The sequence below is a fragment of the Canis lupus genome, chromosome 28 (assembly GCF_048164855.1).
Source record: "Canis lupus baileyi chromosome 28, mCanLup2.hap1, whole genome shotgun sequence".
Classification (NCBI taxonomy): domain Eukaryota; kingdom Metazoa; phylum Chordata; class Mammalia; order Carnivora; family Canidae; genus Canis; species Canis lupus.
Window position 1 is genome coordinate 4,324,264 of NC_132865.1, and position 15,334 is coordinate 4,339,597.

The 15,334-nt window shown below is 38.8% G+C and overlaps 1 long non-coding RNA gene across 2 annotated transcripts in view; it reads left to right on the forward strand.

Annotated features, from left to right (window-relative positions):
• LOC140619930 (uncharacterized) overlaps nucleotides 1-15,334 on the forward strand; it is a 42,939-nt gene that overhangs the window by 4,064 nt on the left and 23,541 nt on the right. Inside the window, exon 3 of one of the 2 annotated variants that reach the window (XR_012019695.1) lies at nucleotides 14,085-14,807. The exons of the other annotated variant lie outside the window; for it this stretch is intronic. This is a non-coding gene — a long non-coding RNA (uncharacterized lncRNA). Of the gene's footprint in view, nucleotides 1-14,084; nucleotides 14,808-15,334 lie in introns of those variants that run through there. 2 annotated transcript variants of the gene reach the window in all.

Here is a 15,334-nt window from a genome sequence, read left to right on the forward strand (position 1 = left end):
AAACAGCACACAGTGATATGACAGGTCTTAAAGAACAAACAGAATTTAGTCATTGGTGATAGAAAAAAAAGTTAGGAATTAGGAGTATATGTCATAGAAGCAAAAGCAGAGGGCCTAGCAAGGAAGCCAGGTAGGAGGTAACATATTTTGGATTAGTATGAGCCTGGGAAAGGCATGGAGGGAATCAGATCAGATGTGTCCACAGGATTGGCTGAGAATGATACAGGGGCCCTGAATGATATAGCAAATTCTCAGTAATGACCTCACAATTTGAGGCCTGGCAACAGAGGCAAATAATAGGATCATCCTGAGGCATGAGGTAGAAAAAATTGTTTGGCACAGACAGTGGCAAATTTGGTTTGGGATGGTTGTGTTGTTTGAGATACCTGCATCCAGCCACAGATGTCCAACAGGCAGCTGAAAGCCCAGGACTAGACACCCAGAAAAAGTTAAGGCTGGAGACTTGCAAGTGGGTAGAACCTCAAAAGACCTATAACTGAATAAAGCTCAATATTAATAATACCCAACACATATGCAATTATATTAATCTTATTGGTCTCATTAGACTTTAAGTCTTTCAAAGACATGAAATTGTGTTTGATCACTTCTATATCCCCAGGACCCAATATGGCGGGCATCTAGATCCCGGTACACGTGTAATAAATAGATGAATAACTAAATAAACAAAATTATGTAATTCTCTACAGAACTCTGTGTGCAAGGCAGGGATGACCATCAGTGACCCCTGTGGTCATATTGGTTGTTTATAGCTCGTGTCCATTCTCATTGGTCAGTGCACCCATTCTTTTTGATCCGGATCCATGGTTTGCTAGTCGTGAAGTATTTTTAATACCACCCGAGAGATAGTTGTTATTGTTCCTCGTCTGCCAAATAGGAAACTGATGTTTGCAAAGTTTGGGAATCTTTGCCATAGGTAAGCCAGTAAGAGCTGGAGAGATAGACTTCAAATCCTCTTCTCAGGTTGTCTGACTCCTAAACTATTCATCTTTCATCAACTTTTTCTCATAGTTTTCAACAAGATTGCTAAGAGGCAACTAAGGTTTAGCTGAGGTTGCCGTGATATTATGATTTACAAGAACTATATATTTGGTCTTTGTCCCCTCGCCTGGCACAGAGCCCCTGAAACCCTTGTGATGAGAGCAATAAAGGTGCGTAGTGTTGTGTTAATGAAGTGAGATTTGGAAAGCACCGAAGAGCAGAGGACTGGCTGCCAGGATGGCCAACCTTGTGATTAAAGGGGTTGGAGCCTCCAGTCCAGTCTCCTGACTTCCTGGGAAGGGGGAGGAGCTGGAGATTGCGTTCAGTCACCAGAGGCCAATGATTTAATCAATTGTACCTATTGAATAAATTCTCCATAAAACTCCAAAAAGGACGGGGTTCAGATTGCTTCTGGGTTGGTGAACACATGCAGCTACTGGGAGAATGGTGCCCCGGACGGGGCATGGAAGCTCTGTGAACTGCCCTATGCGTCTCTTCCATCTGGCTGTTCCCGGGTTATATTCTTTTTTAATAAATCAGTGATCCAGTAAGTAAGATGTTTCTCTGAGTTCTGTGAGCTGCTCTAGCAAATTAATCAAACCCGAGGAGCAGGTTGTGGTTGTGCTGATTTATACCAAGGGGGTCAGCAGTACAGTCTTGAGATTGGCATCCTGAGTTGGAGAGGGTGGTTGGAACCTCCGATTTATACCCGGTTGGTCAGAAGGAAAAGTAGCAGCCCGGGCTTGCCATTGGCAGCCGAACTGGGGCTGGTGGAGGCCGGTCTCGTAAGGCTGAGCCCTCAACCTGTGGAATCTGGTGCTGTGTTCAGGGAGTGTCGTGATGCTGTATCTTCCTGCAGGTGATGAAGAATTGCTGATAGTTTGGGGAGGTGCCCACCCCACATGTTGCAATTGGGTCCAGAAACCCAAAAGAGCTACCCGTTGTTGAGAATCTTTTTTCGACGAAGCTGCTCTGCCTTGTTTAAAACACACACACACACACACACACACACACACACACACATCATAATTTTATTGAGCCTTGTTAATTTTAATTTCCTAGTAAGGCTGGAAATCCCAGGACTGCCTTAAATTTCACAAAACACCGGAATATTCTGTAATGCTTCGTTTTATTAAAATGACTGAACAGGGTAAAATATACTCCTCCTACTACGTTGATTACAATACATAGCAGCTAAAGGTTTCAGAACAAGGAAGATGAATTCCCAGAGAAAGAGTGCTCTGTGCTGAGTTTAAACTCCTATTTAAACTCCTCTTTTGATTTTCCAGCCTTACCGTTATTGGTAGTCCAGGGAACTGCTCTCTTTTTCACTCATCGTCAAGCTTTTCACACTAGAAATGCTGATTCTGTGTCCTGCATTGAGGAGTATTTTCTAGAGTCTCTCTGCTCTCCTTCTGAGCATTTCTCTGACTGGCTCGCCTAACACAGTTACTGGGTGTCTCATGGCAGGTGTCAACTATTTGTATTTTTATGACAGTGTCCTTTCCTCGCCATCCAGTGATCCGCATCATCTTTGGTGTTTATTTCCGGATGCATTTTAGAGCTTTCTCATCTGCTGTGTGCTCTAGGACCTTCCTGCGTCCCTAATCTAAACATTCTCCCTTTACTATTTTATTTTAATTAATTAAGTGATTAATTATTTAATAATTATTGAATTAAGTGATTAAACATTTAATATTTATGTCATTCAATGATGAATCGTTTAATAATTATAGAATTATTTTAATTTTTGTCTTCACCTAAGGACTGTTTTTGCCTTATTTTCTGGCTTTGTTTGCTTTTGGCTCTCTCCTACTTTTCTTTCCGTTGTTGTAGAGAGATAACCCAATGCTTTCAAACTAAAAATGCAAGTATCTATAAAGTTGTTTACTTCTTTTTTTTTTTATCGCATGTTTATAGAACAGAATGCCTTAGCAAGGGTACCATTACATTTTGAACCAAATAATTCTGACTTTTGGAAGACTGTTCTGGGCAATGTGAGGTGTTTACCTTGGCTTTTACCCACTAGCTGCCAACAGCAGCCTCTGACACACATATACAAGTTGTGACAACCAAAAACATTTCCAAACATTGTTAATGTTTCCTGGAGGGCAATATTGCCCCCACTTGACAACCATCACTACAGAGGTTAAGTCTAGCTTATTTGAGTTAATTTGGTAGGCGCTTAGGAAGAGCCACAGAATCTTAGGTTGAGTCCTGGCTTCTTAATTTATTAGCCTGTAACTCTGGGCACATAGTTTCATTTCTATGGGCCTTCAGTTTCCTTTCCTGTGAAGCAAGGTGTGAAAAATGACCTTACCGGGCTCAAAAAATCATCTGAGGGTCCAGTGAAATAATCGGTATAAAAATCTCATTATCTACCAAATAGCATCAAAATAGTAGTTCTTTTCTCCGATCTTTTTTTTTCCCTTTTGGATTATAGAGAGGACAGGAAAAGAAATCTTTAAAATTAGATTGGAACAGACAATGAAGTCTTCTATTTAAGGGGAAAAATTGCCCCATTTGGCAGGTTAACTAGATTGCCCACCCACTCCTTCCTTTTCTAATTTCCTAGACTATGAAGAAAACACTCAAAGAGCTTTGTTTCCATTGGAAAATTTCAAACCCACAAAGTTCTCCTGGGTGTTCTAATCCCTCCTGTCCAATGCAATTACTATGTCAAGAACCAGAAAGAGTTATGTTTATGATGGCCCAAAGTTAAAATGTCAACCTTTAGGCACTGGTATTATTTTTATATGGAGCAAATAGGTTGACAGTAATTATTATGTGCTACCCACAGAACTTTAGGTCTAAAACATTTTGTATATAAACATTTTAACACCCGATTTTCATCAATTAACCTAAAATGCAAAGAACAGGGGAAAAGTACGTAGCACGAAGAAGATATTCTTAACTTCTGTCAGAATAATGAAGTTCAAAGGCAACATCCTCTGGAAATTTGGTTCTCTCACAGAGTACCAATTACAAAGAGCAAGACAGGTGCCATTTAGTAAGAAAAGGAATCTAATTCCTTGCATTTCATTTATTCCTTGCTCATGTTATATTGTAATTCACTGCCACTTCAGCTAAGTGACCCCCTTAAATAATGTCATTTACACCTACACACTTCTTTTTTATTTTTTTTTAACTTGGTCTGGTTTTCTTATACCAACATGTGTTGTTTATACGTGTAAGTTGCTGAGCTTTTCATGTAATAGGGATCATTTCAAGACCATAATGATACCCCCTGAAATAAATTATTTAATATATTTTTTGAAAAAAGAAGTAAAGCAACTCTTCTAGGTAATTGATGTGAGGTAAGCTACAGCATTGGCTGTATATTCGTTTTTCTCCGATGTATGCAATTATCCACTCAGCCTGTACCCATTAATATTATTTTTCTTTCTAAGCTGGAAGTATTTAAAGCCATTAGAAAATAATCCAAAGAATTCTATTTGCTGAATAAATTTTAATTTGCATGGCACCAGGAATTTTTTATTAATGGGAAATAAATTATTGCAATCTTTGGGAAGGAGACAAGTTAATAGCTTTGTGAAAAGCAATGGAGAGAAAATGATCTTGAAAAGGTCAGGTCTCCTGTCACAGTGTCTTTATGCACAATTAAAACAAGTCAAGAAAGTGGCTATATAATCAGGACCATGAATATGCATTATATCCTAATGAGAGTGTGAAGATGTAGCAGGCTTAGTGCTAAAGTCATCGTGGGGTAGTGACATAAAAATGGTAATTTGTGATGTAGTATTTAACTGTGTTTCTCTTTCTTATGGAAAACTTAACTCTTCCATAACTAGCCCGTCCTATCTTGTCTTTAGGATCTCTCTGCTTTTCATGGAAATTGTTAATCATGTGAGAGAAAAAGAAATAGCCAAACGTCGTCTACTGTCGTGTTTGAGTTGACTGACAGACTGAATTTTTCATTTAGCCATCAGTTGCTTTGATGTTTCATAGATCACACACACAGTCGTGTGTGTCTCTGGGTGAGTGCGTGTGTAAATACACTTTAGCTCAAAGCGAAATCCTTTCCTGATCATAACCTGAGCTACCTACGTGGCCTCTATCCTGCGGTCACATTTCTTCATCTCTTTCTTCTGTAGGCTATTGCGTGAATCCCTAACAACCGACAGGGCATCATACTTGGATGGAATTTTAAAAATCGTGAGCAGTTTTTATCTTGAACACCCCATTACAAGGCATATTGTTTATACGAGTGCTCTTTCTGTAGGAAAAGCCTTTAGAAATGACATTGGCAGAAATAGCCAGCTGCATCAAGAAGTTAACTTAAGTTCTTAAGTGGTCAATTACCTCTGGGTAATGGCAGCCTCACTGGGTCCCATGGCTGCTGCTCTGTGTGCTATTGAGCCCGTCCTGGCTATTCTACATTTTAATTGAAAAGCAGTATGAACATTCTGATTCAGTGGTCATTTAATGACAGATAATGATCACTGAACAATGATTCTGATTAGCTAATAGCAATTTAAAGGTTTATAGAACCTTTCACAACTCTACCTACTTATTCCGGAATATTAATAGAAGACCTTGAACTAAGATTTCCGTTCTTACCTCCATAAGAAGAAAATTTTTTGGAGAACAGTGGAGTTTCTTCTCATGCATTTTTGACAGCAACTGTAAAGAGAAAACCCTGGGTGCCTTGGCCAACAGAACGGACACGGGAGGGGCCTCTGTCTCTAGCTCCGCTAGAAGTGAATCAACAAATGCCCCCTTGGCCGGGTTCCATTTTCCGAAGAATTGTTTCGGTGTTTCTTCTCCTTGGTTATCTGCTTGTCTGCTTAAACGTGGGATCTCACCTCTGGGATAGTGGGAGGCAAATGCTGAGGGATAACCCTTTCTCACAAATCCTTGCCTCCCTGCTGTGATTTCAGAACAAATTAACCGTTTCCCAAATATCTCCTTTTATTTGATGCATTTCACAAGTAGAGATTCATTCATTTGGCTGCCTCAAGGGGCCAGTCATTAAAAATAATGATATCTGGCATAGGATGCTACAAAGAATTTGGAAGGTGGGAGGCTAAGAATGTTGAAAGGTGAGTTTCACCCCTTCCCAATTTCCCCAAGGGTCAGCCCTAAACGTATTCTATCTAAATTATGTAACACTATGCACTGCATAGTTTTCTTTGTGTAGACCTTAAATACATGGAAGATGAGATTTTTTCCTCCTTTTCATAAATGGAAAAGCTTTGTATTAATCATTAAGTACACATTGCTAACTATAGGACTGCATGGGAATCAGGCACCTAAAAACAAAAGAAGTATCTATGCTGGCACAGGTTTTGAAATTGAATTTATTCCTAGCAATACAATGAATGGTGTAAAATTCCCTTTGGGGCAGGCATGGGTTGGGGGAATAATGAGGTAACATACTGTGTAATATTCACTGGTTGTAGTCCAAAAAAAATGCTTGATAATCCTTGGCTAAGTGTAAAACAAAAACATTGTTTGGACTTAGTATCATGACAGTTCCTGAAATGGAAAACAGGGTCAATAACCCAAAGACCGTGCGCCTTGAAAGTTATGGGTTTTGTTTTGTCTGCTTTGTTTTTGGTATATGAGAACTTTACTCATTGAAGGGGCAGCCTGGCCGTTGGCCAGGGCCTATTAACATTTACTATATGCACAATTCTAAAAGCTACTTACTTGGATCATTTTGCAGAGTGTGTATGACTATCAGAATTTTGGGAGTTATTTTAAGTTAAAAAAAAATATATATATATATATGAAAGAAAGAGCACAAATGGGATAGGGGCAGAGGGAGAGAATCTTCAAGCAGACTCCCTGCTGACCATGAAGCCTGATGTGGGGCTCAATCCCACCCTCCATGAGATGGTGACCTGAGCCAAAACCAAGAGTCGGTGGGTTGACTCACCGATTGAGCCACCCAGGCACTCCACGATTCCAGTCCTTATATTTAGTTTAATTATAGCTCTATTTCTTACTAGCTGTGTGATTTAACCACGCTGATTAAACTCTGAGCTTAGATTATCTCTTTACCAATGAAAAAGTAAGAATAGCCACTTCACAAGGCTGTGGCCAAAATATGCAAACCCCTTAGCAGACTATCTATTCAATAGCAGAACATCAATGCCTGGTTAATTTCCTTCTTTTTCTCTCAATCTTGCACAGGTCAGAGCTAGGAAACCTGCTCCAAGGCCTCTGACACTTCCGTTTTGATCCATAGAGCAGCAGTGATGGGGCCGTGGGTAGGTCCCATGATGGGGGGTGTATCCCCTGAGGTGATTCCCCAGGAAGAGGGAAGAATGGCCATTGCCTGAGAGCTTCCTCCCTTCCCCCTCCAGACAGATGAGGCCAGAAAGCAGTGCCCTTCAATCATCCAGGGAACCAGTGGGAGCCATGGGAAAGTTGTAGCTCTGCCCTCTTTCTACCTGTGACTCTTTATCTTTCCTTTCCTCTCCCAGCGTCCACCTGGGGGTTGTGTATGGGTAGGAAAGTGTCAAGTCCAGACAAACCAACTGTATTCCTCATCAGACAGAAGGCATAACATTGGACCCTCTTTAGTCTTGGCCTGCGGAAAATATAGCAGAATTAAGGGAGAAAAGCCAACAAACAAACACCCATAAAAAACAAAAGTCAAGATAAACAGGGGTATTTTAAGAACTGAAATTTTAAGGGAGGGTGAGAATCTATATACACTATTAAAAGAGCAACTATAAGATTATCAATTTGTTACTAAATCCAATGATGGTGGGTAATTTTTTTTTTTAGTTTTGCTATTGTCCTGATAAAATAAATCAGCAACATCCTGATGAGGTGAAAGTGTATTTTCTAAAACCATATAGTAATTGAATAGCAATGTGAAATAATTCTCAAAATATCACTTTAATAAGGCTCAGAGTGCCATGAAAACAGCTGCATATTTTGCAGGAAATGGGTCCGACATCACATCATTCTCTCATTAAATGGATAGTTATTAAGAGTCTAAATAGAGAGAAAAGATTTACAGATTTTAAATAAGCACCCACTTAACTAAATGCTTCTGAGCAAAAAATAAACAAGTGATTGATACTTTGATACAGATTTTATTATAAAGTGTATTTTAAGAAAAGCTATTTTTTAAACTTTTTTCCATATCCTACCTTATTTAATATTTACAGTAACCCCCTAAGATAGAAATTCTTATAGGTAAGCTTCCCAAGGAAATGCTATAAAATTGGCTAAACCACACATACAATTAATCTTAGGGCTAGAAGTTGATGGAATTTTTACTTCTTCATACAATACTAATTGATTATAGGAATTGCCTTTAGGACCAGAATACAAATCTACTGTATAAATAGCAGGTGCCCTACCTGATATTTCTGCTTTTCAAAGTTACCGAATCGAAATACAATTTAATTCAATGTCTAGTTTTTGGCTTTTTGTAATGTTGTTGAGTTTAGAAGATGCCATGTTTTTGGTTTTCCTTCAAAGAACTTACAATCTAACAAAATTCACTAACGGGCAAGTTTATAAGCACCTTTGTGATGCTCAGTGTTTTCCAAATTCTGCCTAACCTGTAGGGTGTTCAATTAAAAATCCTTTTAATGTTACACTTAAGAAATATGTCATGATGCACACGTCCTCAAATTCCCATCTACTTCAGGACTCGTAGGCTGGTGGGTCATTTATGATTCTGATTTAGGAGGATGCAAGGTTCTCAATGTTCAACAAGCACCCCAAGCGATTCCGATGCCTACGATGAGTGATCCAGTTTCAAAAGCTCTGCCTTTAGCTCTTCTCCTTCTCCTGCACTAACTCGGCCACTGCATCGTTCTTATAAAATATAAGTTACCAGCACACACTTGGAAGAAATTCTTCTCCTTCCTGGGTACAGATGGATACTACAGTTCTACTGCTTACACATCAATATAAAAATTACAATCAGCATTATCAGATGTGGATGACCCTCTGAAGCTAAAGGTCTAAAGTTTCAGGTTTTCAGGACAAACAGAGGCAAAATGGTTGCTTAGAAAGAAACTTCTCTCTACCCATCTCCTTATTTTCAAGTCCCCTTCCTACTCCTCAGTAATGGTTTGGGGGCTGTGGTCAACTATTTGGAAAGACGACCACAAAATCTTTCTTTCCTTAGACATGTGAGTCTGCAATGTGGCTTTGTGACTCTTCTCATCAAGAGTTAGAATCTCTTTCCCCTTCCTCTGAATCTGGGCCAGCGTTTGGAGTGGCTTTGATTAATGGAATATGGTGGGCGTGATGTGGTGTGAATTCCAAGGAATTCTGTCTAGGGAGACCTTGAAGCTTCTGCCCTTGCTGGCTTGGAACCTGAGACCACCATGTGGTGACGACACCATGGGTGCAATGACATGTGAAGAGCCCCAGCCCTTGCAACCATCCACTGAGCCCAGTCCTGCAACCAACTGAAGCTAAGTGAGGACAGCAAAAAATTGCCCAGGCAACACAAGTAAAGACTTGTTGACATTTTAAGCAACAGTGGCTTGAGCTGGTTTATCACGTTGCAAGAAAAAGCTGATACAGGGGTCAAAAAACAAGACAGAGAATACACAGAAGGAATATCACCATTTATTTAAAGGCTATCCATGAGCCAGTGGTAGAAACAATTCCAGCACTCGTTCTTACTCATCTGTATTTATGCTCTCTTTAAGTGCCAAAATATCATCTTTATTGGTGCCATGTTATGCCTTCTGTTTATTAAAAAATCTAAAATCTAAATCCTTTATGCCTCTAGCCTCACCCAGAGAGTCAATGCTACAATACAATATTGATTTTAGCAAGTTTGTCCTCATTTAGAGAACATTCTGAAGATATCTTTCATCTGTTTAAGATACTTTCAGGTTATCTTATTGTTTTGATTTTTATTTCTTAGGTTGGTGGGAATCTTTTATGTTTATAATTCATTTTCAATTCCTCAAGTCAATTGGGCCAACATCAATTGGAGCAGGAATTGCCTTTAGGACCAGAGTACGGGGAGAAGACGTATGGGTAGAAGACAATACTGAAAGCCGTAGGAACATACAGTTGGATATTTAAAAGAGGAGGAAAGAAGAGAGAGAGATTCCTGGGCCCAGTTCTCAACCTCCCGCTGAATCCTGCTACCCTCCTTCCCTCCAGGACTGAATTCCTGTGGAGTCCTTCTACTGCATTTGCTTTTCCCTTTCAGAGCCTGATCTGTTACGGAGCCGGGCTTACTCCTCTCCAATAAATCTCAACCAAAACTTTGTTCCCCAATCATCCCACCTAGAGAGGCTCAGTGAGGGCGACTCGGGAGTGAAAGATTGGGTCAGACTTCTCAAGTGCAATTGAAACTGAAAAATCAGAGTAGAAAAATGTGAAGATGATATCTGATTTTCTTCCCCTGCTGTTTCAACATGGGATAAATATATACCAAAGTCTGGCGTGCTTATTTTGCTCCAATATTAAAATCACTAGATGAGAGCTTTTTCACTGCTGCCAAGAGATGAGGTCAGTTTTACTGTCAAAGTTTATCACTTCCATTGGCTTTTAAGCTCACCTCTAGTTGCAGCCCTTGGCTTGTTTCCTCACCAGTCAGCTACCCCCAAACTACCACCAACCGCTACTCCCCACTAGGCTCGTTAGGCGATCCACGACCATCACTCAGCCTCACACGTGGGAGGGGACATAGTGATTACTACCAGAGCAGGCATGAGCCAGGCCCTGTGAGGACACTCTGCAATCTTGGACTTCATGTCATTAGGGCCTGTGCAGCATCCTTGCTTCCGATTGGCCAAGAGCGTCTCAATATCTTCTACAGGGAGGCCAAGAGGGACTTCTCCACTAATAGCCCATGAAGTCCCAAAACAATACAATAACTATTGCCTTTTAAGCACCACATGCAAGGCAGTGCTCTAAAAGTTTTGTAAATATTCACTCATCAAATGTCCACGCCATCATCTGCATTTTGTCACCCTTTCAGCCCTACGGCCACATGTTTAGTAGCTGCTCTTTATAATATGACGCTACTTACACCAATTTTTTTCTCTGCCTTGGGGCTTTACCTAAAATCCCAAATGCTTATTACAAAAGCTTAACAAATTCTTTATCCCTCTCACAACCTTTTAGAGACTCACAACACATAGTGACATAGTAAAAGTCTTAAGAAGTCTTGTGATTATTTTTAAGACATATTTAATCTTATTTAACCCAGGTACTTCCTAAACTTATTTCCACGGAAACTTTCTCCCGTAGCCAGTTAACGGTTCTTCAGAACACATTTTAGAAATAGCAGCATAAATATAAACAACAGAATGGTGGAATTCTAATATCAACCTCTAGCTCTGACTCACTGAGAACTGGTGAAAACCTTGCAGCTCGTAGGGCAAACAGAAGCATTTATGTTCTGGTTCCATCTGTATCTTTTCCTGCTTTTTATTTTTCAACATCCCACACCTTTCTAGGCCTTTGCTGGTCTGCCATAGAAAGTCACTTTTCCATATGAAGACCTTAATCTTAGTCAACATGTATAATTTATTAAAAATTCATTTTAAGGGCCTCAACCAGAAACCTCTCCAAAGTTCACTCTTTTTTACAGCCCAGAAGTGCTTGGACTCTGTTTGTAGAATGCTGCATCTTTTTTTTTTTTTTTTTTTTTCTTAATTAGAGTGATCTGTTTGTTATCTCTGTCTGGGTCGTGGGTGATCTGTTTTCTTTTTGGTGATACAGGGAGGGTGCAGTCCTTAAATCTCCTTTTGGCAGGAAGCATAATTTCCTGATACAAATCTAAACTGGAAAATGAGCTTCTCCTGAGGCAGAGACATGGATACCAGAACACTTCCTTTGAACGCTTGCCTGCAGCATCTAAGGGGGGTAGGGTAAGCAGTGAGGTATCTACTGTCTATATTCCCAGTGAATTTTGTCTCTATTTGAGGACAGACTATCCAGAAAACCTGCCATGTGTATGAAGTTCTCCATCATCCAACAGCAATTCCTTACAGAGAAAGGCCAAGCCAATTTCTAAAGACATTGGTGTATGTTTCAGACTGCTAGGAAAAGAACCAAGAGAGCCACTACAAAGTCATTTGACAGCTATAGCTCCTGGCATTTTAATCTTACTCTGTGATTTTGGTAACAGTCCATTTAATGTCATTTTGATCCACTTAGCACCAGGAATGGTCCTGCCTATATTGTTGAAGATCTGAGCTAGCAGACATTTCCTAAAGCAATATGAAACCATAAAGGAAAGAATTTTTTTTTTTTTTTTATCATTCTGCAGTAATCTACCCAGGGTGCTCTTCTAAAGAGCATTCTAAGGCAACACTGTCCAAAAGAAGTTTCTACAGCAATGAAGGTGCATTCTTCAATACATGGTAACTAACAGTCGCATGTGGCTATTGCGTATTTGAAATGTGTCAGGTATAGTAGAAAGAATGAATTTTAAATTTCATTTAACTTTAATTAAATTTATATAGCCACATGTGACTAGTCACTGCTGTATTAGTGCAGATCTAAGGAGTTTACACAGTACAGTTAGCCAATTCAAGTATCAAATCGAAAGGGTTCACTGCTTTTGTTTTCCCAATTTAATAAAAATTAAGGGAAAAACATACCAATGATAATCTACAGTGTGCATTCCATATATCTGTTTATACATCTACTTACATGTAGGTTGTCCGTGTCAGACGCAGTAGGTCATCAAACACGTATCCAGTATCTAGTAGGCACTATGGTACCAGGAGCAGGAGAAAATCACAGAGATCAAGATAAACAAGGTTGTACAAACAATTTATAGCACCTGGGATGAATTGATCAAGGAATAAGAAACATAGCAAACAAACAAAATAACACATTAAAGGAAAATGGTAAATACTAACAAACCTAAATGTTTAAATGATTTGGGATTTCTTTCACTGACCACAATACAAGCAACGAAAACATAAAGCTAGTAAGAACATCTAAATCTTGGACTTATTTTGTGAAGATCTCTTTTCCTGTTCTTATGCCCTACCAAATAGGGTTCACCATCCAGATCTCGATGGAATGGTTCTGTGCGCTAGTGGGTCCAGAGGTCAGTGCATTCAGCAAAAGCAACAACCTCCCAAAGAATCTCCTAAAACTTAACTTTAGCCTAGATTGGCTCAGGTTTAACTCTTAGTCATTTGTTTTCTTGTAACTTTAGCACGCTACAAAACAAAATTGAAATGTCAATAAAAAAATATATTGCCAAATACATCATAACATTAAAAAGGCCACAGGGGAGAATTTGACAAATAGTGATAAAGTTAAATTTAAAGTGACATAAGTACATACAATTGGCTGAAGTAAGTATAATTTACTTGTCAATATAACAGCCCTTAAAAAGATCACAAAACCAAGAGGTTATAAACCATTACATGGAGGTTGAGTTATAATATTCTTTCTAAACATTAGCAGAGTAAATTGAGCTGGATGAAGCAAAGAAATGTACAGATAGGGGGGTGGGGAAGATGAAAGACAAGTAAAATGTAATACGGGAGGAATAAAGTAGTTGAAAATATTAGAGCGAAATAGCCAGAATCCAGTGGGAAATGGATTCTTTAATGTGATATATCTATAATCTGATTTTGGTTTTAAATGCAAAGTAAAAATATGAAAAAAATAAAGCTTTGATATCATAATGTGTTCTCTTTGCAGATATGTGAATTGATTCTTACATGATATGTGAGATATGGATGAGTCAAAAAAAAAAAAAACCCGTGTGGCTTCTAGTTTTATCTCCCCAGCCAGTTATTAACCAATCTTTTTTAAAGTCTAGCATTAAATGGATTCCAAAAAAATCCTGTTTCATTCATTTTGCTCTGAATGACATTTCATAACTTTAAAGTTCTCTAATGTGAAGCATTTTTCTTCCACTTTACTCTGAATGTTACTTGATTTTACTTTATCTTATTAAATACCTTTAGCACATCCTTTAACATGTCTATGTTAAAATGTTCAGGAGAATCACTTAATTTCATTAAGCTGTGCTCTCTCTTTTTTTCTTGGAAAAGTTCTATTACATTATATTTATTATATTTATTATATTTATTTTCCCTAAACTCAAACTTTATCTGCAAATTCTCTTTCCTGTCCTTTATTTTCAGATGCATAAGACATAGGATACCATGTTATTATTTCTCATTTGGAGTTTGTCCTATATGTGCAAAATGGTGGAGGAACTTCACATCTCAACTATTTACCCAAGAAATACCCCAGATTTTATTTTATCTGTCGACCCATCTTCAGCTAGTGCTTTAATTGACTCCTACCGGTTTCGGGTTACCTGAAATCCTCTGACTAGCAGCAATCTGGACTGCTTGGTCAGTGCGCTGAATAAATTTAGGTGGTATTACCCACCACATCTTCATCTAATGAGAAGATGACACCTCTTCATTCTCACCTAACAAAAGAATAGCAGTTTAAGTTACTATGAAGTGAATCTGGATGTAACACCTGAAGTGACTTCCAGAGGTAACTCTGGCCTTCAGACTCTTTTTTTTTTTTTTCAGATTTATTAGCTTATTTGAGAGAGAGAGAGAGAGACAGAGATTGAGAATGAGAAAACAAGGGGAAGGGCAGAGACAGAGGGAGAGGGAGAACCTCCAGCAGACCCCCCACCTGAGCATGGAGACCACCTGGGACTCAACATTATGACCCTGAGATCCTGGCCTGAGCTGAAAACAAGAGCCGGACACTTAATGGACTGAGCCACCCAGGCGCTTTGAGACTCTGCAACTTTTGAGTAACTTGCTCAGCAACAGAGGTCGTGGCAGGGCTGCTAATGGCCCATATAATTTTGTTGCATATACAAATTATAGTTGTTTATAGAGTGCTATAAAAATATCATTTTATTATTTATGTTTAAAAACCTATAAATGTATTGTTGGGACAAATAATTTGTGTTATGACTTTATTTGGTTTCTGTGGTTACCGTTTATATCTTGCAATCCCTAAAACATAAACTGTGATATAACTCAGCTATATGGATGAACTATCATTACCCAACTACTTGAAAATATATAAAATTACGATGGCTTTTATTTGGGGTTTTTCTCAAGGCAGATTCAAATGCAATTTTCTACTTATGCCTATCTTTGTGGACATTTTAGCATTACCTCTTTACAAGAATCTCCTTCCTCTTAAATAGTTATAAATTATTAGCCTATTAATTGGACATGACAACATAAAGGACTCCCATCAGTTAAAAATATAAATCTTATTGAAACAGGGATGCAAGAATGATTCCTTTGAATACTACCAACTATTGCCCCTTACACGCACAGCAGAAAGCTGTGTTCTCTCTAATTTATATGCAATTGATAATTAAAATGTAATATTAAAATTTTACCAGAAC